Source organism: Rhineura floridana, chromosome 19 (genome assembly GCF_030035675.1).
Source record: "Rhineura floridana isolate rRhiFlo1 chromosome 19, rRhiFlo1.hap2, whole genome shotgun sequence".
Classification (NCBI taxonomy): domain Eukaryota; kingdom Metazoa; phylum Chordata; class Lepidosauria; order Squamata; family Rhineuridae; genus Rhineura; species Rhineura floridana.
Genome location: NC_084498.1, coordinates 26,149,915 through 26,159,842, shown reverse-complemented (window position 1 = coordinate 26,159,842; position 9,928 = coordinate 26,149,915). Strand labels below are relative to the sequence as shown.

Genomic DNA, 9,928 nt, shown 5'->3' with positions numbered 1-9,928 from the left:
CCTCTGCAGTGGGAAAGGGTTCTGGGTAAGGGGCCTTCGAGATCTCCTACTTTTTTTACCTTCCCCAAATGCCGTTTGCAGTGCAGGCAGCGCTTGCTGTTTGGGCCCAGGGGCAAAGGTCAGTGCGAGGCAGCCCTTTTTATATTTATATCCCACCTTTTTTCCTCCAAGGTGCTCAAGGTGTCAGGCAAACATGGCTCTCCCCCTCCCCATTTCATCCTCACAACAACCCTGTGAGGTAGGTTAGGCTGAAAGGCAGCGACTGGCCCAAAGTCACCCGGTGAGCTACATGGCTGAGTGGGGATTTGAACCCTGCTCTCCCAGGCCCTAGTCTGACACTCACTATGCCACATTGGGTCTCGAGCCTACAGTGCCCGGCATTCGTAGGTGGTCTCCCATCCAAGTACTAACCAGGCCTCACCCTGCTTAGCTTCTGAGATCAGACAAGATTGGGTGTGTTCAGGATTGTATAGCTGTAGCCTTCCCCAACCTGGAGCTCTCCAGGTGTTTTCAACTCTTAACTCCCATCAGCCCCAGCCAGCCACTCAATCACTGCACTCTGCAGGTGAGTGCTTCCATCTTATCAGGACATCCACACCACACAACATGGGAACTGGGCCTTTAGTGTAGTGGCACCGCCCCTTTGGAATCCCCTCCCCTTAAATATTAGACAGGCACCATCTCTGTTGTCTTTCTGGTGCCTACTGAACACCATCCTCTTCCAACAAGCTTTTTACATAGAGACTTTATCCCAGTCTGCATCTGTACTGGAATTGTTTTGAAATGTTTCAGTTGTTTTATCACTTGTGTGTTTGCTGCGCTGGGCTCCTTTGGAAGGAAGGGTGGGATAAAAAATTAATTAAATAATGGTGATGCAAAAGATCTAGAGGGCATCAGCTTGGGGAATGCTGAGTTAAGGTGATGGAAGTCGCTCGATCCCAAATTACCTCCTCTGTCTTCTGATGTTTCTCAATCAACTTGTTGCAAAAGGAAAATATACAGACATACTGTAATTGACTTTGAGCACTCTTTTCCATTTTTATTCTATTATTTTTCTTTAGCAAGATTTATGTGGTTTGATCGAAAGTATCTCTAAGCAGTTTCCACGAAACGGCATGAAAAGGATCATTTAAAAAAGCAATAAAAACAGACTTCAGCATAATAAAATTGTCAAAATATAGATAAAACCAACAGATATTAAAACCAAATGTACCTAATAAAATTATGTACAAAAAAAGGAATTAAAACAGAGTTCCCCAACCTGGTGCCCCCCAGACCTTTTGGACTCATCAGCACACCTGGCGAGCACACCTATAGCCCCAAACATCTGGAGGGCACCAGGTTAGGAAAGGCTGAGTTAAAGGTGACACATATCGCTTGACTCCAGCTCACCTCAGCCTTCTGATGTCTCTCACTCAACTCATTGCAAAGCAAAACAAAACCAGACATAGTAATAATATTGTGAGTGCTTTAGGTCTGCTTTTCCCTTCTTGTTTTAAAGTGCTTTTGGCTTGTTATTGTAAACCGCCCTGGAAATGTTGAACTGAAGGCTGGTATAGAAATGTTTTCAGTAAATAAATATATAACAGTAGCCCACAGTTGTATCCCTGAGGTGGAAAACCTGAATGATTATTTTTTATTTAGTTCATTTATTCAATTTATATCCCACTCTTCTCCTGAAGGAGTCCATGAATGGCACTTTCTAGCTTGCTCCGATGATTGACATGGGGCTCGATCCAGAGAGAAGCCCCCATAGGGGAAGCTCCCTCACAAGCCCTATTTATGTATTTATTTACATTTACTGTATATCTCACCTTTCCTCCAAGGAGCTAAAGACAGCGTACATCGTTTCCTCCTTCTCCATTTTATCCTCACTACAACCCTGTGAGGTAGACAAGGCTGAGAAAGAGTGTGGCATGGCCCCAGCTCACCCACCATGATCGAGTGGGGATTTGAACCTGGGTCTCCCCAGCCCTGGGTTGACACTCTAGCCACTACACCACACTGTCCCTTGAAATAACTAGGAATTCTGCATGAGCATTCAATGGGGCTTGCTCGGGAAAACATCCTAGCAAATTGCACTGGAGTCTCCCTTCGAAGATCCATTGTTCAAAAATGGCCACAGTCAAGTCAGTAATAGGGTGCCTTGGGAGACGGAAAATGTTCTCCCTTTGGCTTCTGCATATTACCCTTTTTTATAGCAGTGTTGTGCCCATTTATCGTTTTTACATACAACCTGATCTGTCCGTCCTTTGTAGAATGCAGAAGGGCATTACAGAGACAGCGCTAGTTGTAATGCTGCAATCAGTTCCCCAGAAAGCAAAACAGCAAAGTTGACAGCTATGTAGCCACCAGTCCTCATGAGCTATTGAAGAAATATGTTCTGTCCATTAGGGCCCATTGAAGCATCAGCTGATCATTAGCAGGCAATCTGTACAAAAGATAAGTCACATGGCACATCCTGTGTATTGCCACAGCTGCTTGTGTAGGAAGGAAAGGGCAGGTCCTTCAGAGTGCTCGGACAGGGCTGGGAGAATGCCTTCTCCATGCTTTTTCTGGTTTTATTTCTGGATCATCTCTGCATCCATCATTCTAGTTCTTTGTCCTCCCTTTCTGGGCCATTTATTATGCCTCCCAGCATGCCTAGGGGGAGAATGATGGCTTGAGAAGAGAGCCCACCGTGTCTTGGGATACTGCATGACCTACAGCGTGGCTGCCGTGAAGTTGGGGACAGGAAACAGCAAATACAAGAGCAGAATAGAATCCAAGGAATTAATTGTGGGGAGCAGAACTCGGGAACTCTGTTCAAATCCTAAACAGAACAGTTCTCTTTAATTTTTTTAAAAAACTTTTATTCTAAGAAACATTGCAAAATAACACATACAGCATAAATACATCTAAGACCACTTGAAAATTGCTGAGGGTCTCAGTGGACCCCTTAATGATTTGTCTGCCTGCTGTAGTCATAGAATTCAAATTGTAATATAGTAACGTACCGTATAAGAAATAAAAGCAGCAATGCAAATGCAGTTTAAAAATCACCATGGATGCTCAGTGCAATAGATAGTTTGGAGGTGGCATGCTTCCTGACACTACTCTGGAAACTGCAGGAGGGGAGAGTGTTCTTGCGCTCAGGTCTCGCTTTTGGGCTTCCCACTGGGGCGTCTGGTTGGCCACTGTGAGAACAGGATGCTGGACTAGGTAGGCCACTGGCCTGGTCCAGCACGGTCTTCTTACAGCTGCACCATCTCCGATCTTCAACCACAAACCCACCAACAAATCCTACCTGAATGATGGTGGCGGACCCACTGGTAGTCCATGGGCCACAGTTTGCGAACCTCTGATCTAAATGGTATAGCAATATATATAACCATGCATGATAACATCAAATCCCAGGTGGCAGTGAGGAGGGCATTTTTGTGTTTCTCAGACATTCAGGCTCTTGGGTACTATCCTTAAAAGCAGCTCTGCGCTGGCAGTTAAATCTTACTTCCAACACTAGTCCTCCACAACCAGATTAGGGAGCCCAAGACAGGCTGCAAGGCAACAGATGGAAATGGTGGGTGGGTGGATGGCAATACTGTTTATTAGATGGCTTTAGGCAAACTGTGTGCTGTCGCTCTCTCCAGCTGCAAAATGGGGAATGCCAGTAAAATTGACCTGTCTTGGAGGACAGTTGTAAAAATAGGAAATCCTTGAAATTGGTTACATAAATGCTAGATCGGGGGGGGGGGCTCCAGCTTGTCACCCATGGGGTGTTCAGTAGAGAGGAGCTGGAAGGGCGAACAGGCTTGGATGTTGTTTAAAAGTGTGCAATCGCAGCTTCTTCCTCTGCAAGAAGATCTGTAGCACCACTTGCACATGCTATTTTTTGGGACGCAATTGCATTTTGCAGTTTGAGGCTTTGAAAAGGTAAAACACTGGGCTTGCAGTTCAATTGTGCATTGACATTATTTGCATTCTTCCGCTGGGATTACTGAGTTCTTTTTTCCACAGTTGGTACAGATAAAGGGTGCTGGAGAGTTTTTAAAATATGTAAAAGGTGAAACAAGTGGAATTACTAAGAATTAAATGTCTGCTTCTGTTTTCAATGGGAAATAGCTCTGTGAGGTATGGATGTGTGATTGTGTGTGGATCTAGTCCTGCCCGCTGTTGGAATTCAGCCCCTGACAATTTTCTACCAGAGTAATATGGTTGTCAGCTCAACAACAACAAAATTCTCATCCATGTTCTAAGTGATATAGAAATTCTGTAAGAATTGCTTTATTGTATCAAGGTCATCCAGCCCAGTCCTCTGTCTCTGACAGTGGTCAGCAAAATGCCGCCCTGAAGCTTGCAAGCAGGGCACAGCTGAGCTAGCAATCCCTGTTGCTTGTCCTCAACATCTGGTAATCAGAGGCATGCTGCTCCTGGACCATTTATTGCTGTTATTAGTCAGTATTTAAAACACACTACAGCCACAGAAATAGGGTGGGTCCTGGAAACATACATCGCAGGTGTCAAAGGCCAGGGTAAAGAGGTGCTCTTCAGCAACCAATAGTATGATGGAAGCTGTACAATGAAAGGGCCAGATGCACCTTGGTGGGGTTCCACAACTTAGTGGCCACCACAGAAAATGTTCGGGCCACCCCCAAATTTCTGAGGGTGGCAGAACTACCAAAGGGGCCTCCTTTGCCAGTCTTATTACCCAAGAAGGTTCTGCAAGCAAGGAGACGGTCTTTCAGGTCTTTGGGATTTAAGTAATTTAGGGCTTTAGACACTAACATGCGCACCTTGAATTGGGCCTGGAAACAAAATGGCAACCAATGCAGCTATTTTAAAACAGGAGCTGTATGGCATCCAAGTGGAACCCTAGCCAGTGATCTGGCTGCTGCATTTTGGACCAGTTGAAGTTTCCAAGACATCTTGAAGGGCAGCCCCACATTTTGAAACTAACAACGAGGCTGGGTCTTCCAACCTATGCTGTAATCTTAGTGGTTGAATAACGCTGGGGCTTTTGCCTGCCTGAAATCCCATGTCCTATGAGTTGAATGTTTTTAACTCCTAATTCATGTGCATGCAAGGCCTATTTCTGTTTGCTTTTATCCACTGTCCTAGGATGTCAATGTGTTTCTCCAATGCAAGATGCCCAGATAAAGTTTGCATCCTTCCAGCAGACCCTGCAACATATAATCCCTTCTCCTGCCACACACATCCTATCCTGCTATTTTTGCTACTCCAATGTATTTAGGGATTTTTTTATTTTTTAAAAAAGCTGGGTCTCTAGATCAGCCTTTTTCAACCAGTGTGCCTCCAGATGTTGTTGGACCACAACTCCCATCAGCCTCAGCCAGCATTGCCAATGGTCAGGAAAGATGAGAATTGTGGTCCAACAACATCTGGAGCCACACCGGTTGGGAAAGGCTGCTCTAGATGCACAGTGCCTGGGATGGGGACATTGCTGTGTAGATCCAGGGTGAGGAGCGCCACCTGCTGGCTGAGCAGCCATAATGCATTTTCCAGCCATTTTTTGCTATTGAGTCTAAAGGCACTGTCAGTATTTTCGGGTGAGAACTGGCTTCAACTAGTAGATGGGAGCCGTTGGTCCCGTGCTGTGGAATACTCTTCTAGCAAAGATTCAGCAGGCATCCTTGTTACTAACCTTCAGATATCTCTTGAAGACTTTTTTTAAAAAATGCCAACAGGCCTATTCAGTTGTTTGATTTTCTTCTTTAGACTGATTGTTTTATTTTGTCTTATGTTATCCACTGCCTTGATACTTTATGTGAGCGGGCAGTGCTAGGACGGACAGATGGAATAGCCACTTAACCTCCCTGCATACAAATCAGAATTCACAATCAACAGGTAATCTGGAAGGGCCCTCGGTAACAGAGGGGGAAACCTTGGGGCGTCCAGATGTTGTTAGACTCCATCTCCCATCAGCCCCAGGCAACATGGCCAATGGTCAAGGATGATAGGAGTTGTAGTTCAGCAACCTCTGGAGGGCCACAGATGTTCCCAACCCTGGTCTAAGGGCTTAATTACTACTGACTTGACATAAGGCAGCCTCCTTTGATTAGGGAGAGGGCATAGCTCAGTGGCAGAGCATCTGCTTTGCATGCAGAAGGTCCCAGGTAGGGCTGGGAGAGAACCCAGTCTACAACCCTGGAGAGCTGCTCTGAGTCAGTGTGGACAGTACTGAGCTAGATGGACCAATGGTCTCACTCAGGATACGGCAGCTTCCCATATATTCTGCAATTCATGTATTCACATTTTGTTGACCTTGTTCCAGCCATGCCACATCTGACCATAGATAGCACCCTTCCTCCTCCCCACAGTACATAATGCAAGGCCGCCGTTCAGGACAGCTATGTTTGGCAAGTTGTGTGTGTGTGTATGTCACACTATCCAGCTGCTTCTTTTACTGTTATTGGCCTCAGATATATGATGGGCACAGTGTAGCTGACATGCACTCAACCTTTCCTGACCGTGTTGGCAGAAAAACATTCTCTTCCTTTTCAGGCTCCCTGTTTCCTTAGCTGCCTCTTGACTCTGAGCTCATCAATTTGCAGGCCGGAGACCCAACTGTGCCCAAGAAAGGAAGGACAAACTGGTGGCTCCAGAGGACCAGAGGACAAAAGTGGGTTCATGTTAGACTCCCCTCCTGCATGCTAGGAAAGTCCAAGCCAGGCTTTCCAGATATCTTCCTGGCTATGCCATGAAGGTTTGAGAACCCTTCGCCTCCTCCCTCTGGACAGTGATCTGGCCTTGGATGATGCAGGCAACACTGATTGTCCGCCTCTCAGCCAAGGGGACAGCTTTCTTGCAGCCTCTCCTTTTTCACTGTTGCAGCTGCTGTTGGAAGCCGATAAGGAGCCAGAAGACAAGTTCCTATCAGAGGAACTTGAAGCTTGCAAAATATATGTATATCAGGCCATGTTGAGGAAAGGAGGCAACTGCTTTACTCAGAGGCAGCTGCAAAAGAAGGATAAACACACAGAAGGCGTTTGCAATTTATGAGGATAAATTGATGATGATGATGACGACGACGACAATGACGACAATGCACACACTTCCCGAGTTCTGTCCCTGATAAATCTTCGTTCCTGTCTCTCCATTTGAGTGGGGGGGGTGCCTTGTTAAACTTTTGTCAGAGTGAGTTGTAGTTACTGTCATTCCTCAGTCCACAGGATCACGGGAAGCTGCCTTATACTATGTCAGTCCATTAGTCCATCTTGTTCAGGATTGTCTACACTGACAGGCAGCAGCTCTCCAGGGTTTCAGGTGTGTTCTGTCCCAGCCATACCTGGAGATGCTGGGAATTGAACCTGAGACCTCCATTGCAGCCCTGTGTATGTAAGAGAGGGTGCCTTGACACTTCTGTGTCCACAGGTATCTTTTTGTACATTGCTTTGATGGCCTCAAGCTGTAAAGCGGTTTATAAATTTGTAAAATAAATAAATTGGTTTGTTCACACGTTATACTGAACCCAGGAACAAGCTGTTTCTACACATGTACAAGTTTTGTACAGCTCAGCTGCTGTGTACACGCAGTCTGTACACTTGTTGAGCATTACATGTGAACAGCTGTACAAGTGTACAGCTCAGCTGTTTAAACTCTACACTCACTGAATGTAAAGAGTAAACACCTTTCATGAGAAGGTGGAAAAGAGGGTGGATGGATCTGTCAATTTCTGCTCCATGTCAATTTTATAATAATAATAATAAAATTTTATTTGTTAGTCGCCCATCTATCTGACTTAACAGACGCTCTGGGCGACTTACACAATATAAAATACAATTTAAAACATATTCATACAACAGTCACCATATTAAACAACAATACATCTAAACCACCCGTTAGTAATACAACATAATAGCCTAACCCACCCCAGAAATCCCGTAGGCCTGCCTGAATAACAAGGTCTTTAAGGCTCGATGAAAAGCCATCAGGGAGGAGGCATGTCGAAGGTCAAAAGGAAGCAAGTTCCAGAGGGTGGGGGCCACGACCGAGAAGGCCCTCTCTCTGGTCCGCACCAGCCTAGCTGTTTTCACCGGTGGGACCAAGAGAAGGTCTTGTGAGGCCGATCTTGTTTGGCGGCATATTTGGTGATACTGGAGGCGTTCCTTCAGATAAACTGGGCCAAAACCGTTTAGGGTTTTAAAGGTTAATACCAACACCTTGAATTGGGCCCGGTATACAACTGGCAACCAATTTTGCATGTGCTTATTCATACATCTGGTCCATCCTGTTTCGACATGAAGCTGTGACTTTTTAAAATAACTCATACAAAAATGTGTATTTAAATAACTATTTAAATCATACTTAAATAATGCAAAATTCATATTTAAATATGGATTTTATCTCAGTGTATACATTGCTAAATGTACTTTAGCCTAAAATATGCGCTCTCTTTTTTAGCTAAAGAGTGTATCAAAAAATTTGGAGAAGTGCATAAACTCTGAAGCATAATTACGTTCCACTTTGTCTAGCAGTCAGGCCAGGCCAAAATGGATGTCTTTCTGTCTGTGTATCCACAAGAGAGTGGGAAAGAGTTTCTCTGTGTGTGAGCGTCAATTTCCCGTCAGTGTCAATGTTGCATGTGTCTATTCATAGGATGGTTTCATCCACTTCAACCTTAACCTACAATTTTATGGGGGGGGGGGGAAATCTGTACAAAAGCGTGCATTTAAATAGTACTTAAATACATACAAAATACTGTTTAAAATACATATGGGTTGGCAAGACTCCCTAACTGAAACCTCAGAGAGCCCCTGCTAGTCAGCGTAGCCAATACTGAATTGGATGGTCTGACTCTGTATTAAAAGCCTCCTATGTTCTGATAAGATAACATCATTTTTGTAAGACTTACTCTTATCTAATAATTATGGAGGTAAAACAGCTATCCCACGTCAGATCCTCAGAGAAATCATCTGCAGGATCTTCAACCAACGTATCACTTCTTTCTGCCTAAAATGCTGTTTCCCCTACACAACACCTTGTTTCTGTTCCTTCCAGGGAGAAATCACCTTCTTCAAGTTCTGATTGGGGGGTCTCATTCAAAAACACAGAGAGATCCCCAGCTATCAGGGAACCCTTTCTTTTCGGTTCCCGTTGAAGAAACATCCATAATCAGCCTGGCCCTATTAACTAGGAATCTGCTTAACAAAGGAATAATTCTCCAGCAGTTGTAATGATCTGTAACCCAAAGGAAATGTATAAAGTTAGCCCTAGGCTTCTGATTGCAGAATGAAGCAGATGAATAGAGTGTTGAACCTGGGGGGGGGGGGGGGAGGATTGTAGCCTTTTCAGTATGAAACATACTCTGAGGAAACAGAACTCCTCCACCCCCACCTCATATCTGTGAGTCCGAGAGGTCAAAAGCCCACTGAGCTGGGCAAGAGGCAACACAGACCCTACCTGACACCCTTGGCTCCCTCTTCATTTGCAGTCTTAGATAAGGCAAGATGCTTTTTCAGTTGAGTATTTGTACAAACCATTTAAGTGCCTGTAGGTTCTTTGCACGGGAGGAGGATGGGAAGCAGAACAGGTGGCGGCCAGGCCACCAAACTTTTATCCTAGCAAAAAAGCAAACGTGTGACAGGAGGGATGCCTCTGAACCAAGGCAAGAAACGTTTCCATTTTTCCATAGACGCAACTTATTTCTAGGAATGCAATGCTCAAGTGTCTGTGGGGTCTCATTCCAAGGGAGGAGGGTGGGGAGAGAACCAGAACAACTTGACTCCACTTCTGTGGTCCCCTTGGCTCCACCTTCATTTAGCTGCCAAATGCCTGCTCTCCCCCCCCCCCATGGTCCATTGGTCACCAGCCGCCACTGCTTAGAATACCAGCTTGCACCTGGGCTTTTTCTTCAGGGCTTAGTTTTTGCCACTAGGACTCTGCCTGATGTCTGTTTTGTGGGCCAGATCTCAGTCCTGGAGCATACAAC

General features: G+C 45.2%; 1 pseudogene; it reads right to left on the bottom strand.

The window, feature by feature from the left end:
* Window positions 1-362: 362 nt before the first annotated feature.
* LOC133373544 (5S ribosomal RNA) lies at window positions 363-481 on the bottom strand (annotated as a pseudogene).
* Between the last annotated feature and the right edge of the window lie 9,447 nt (window positions 482-9,928).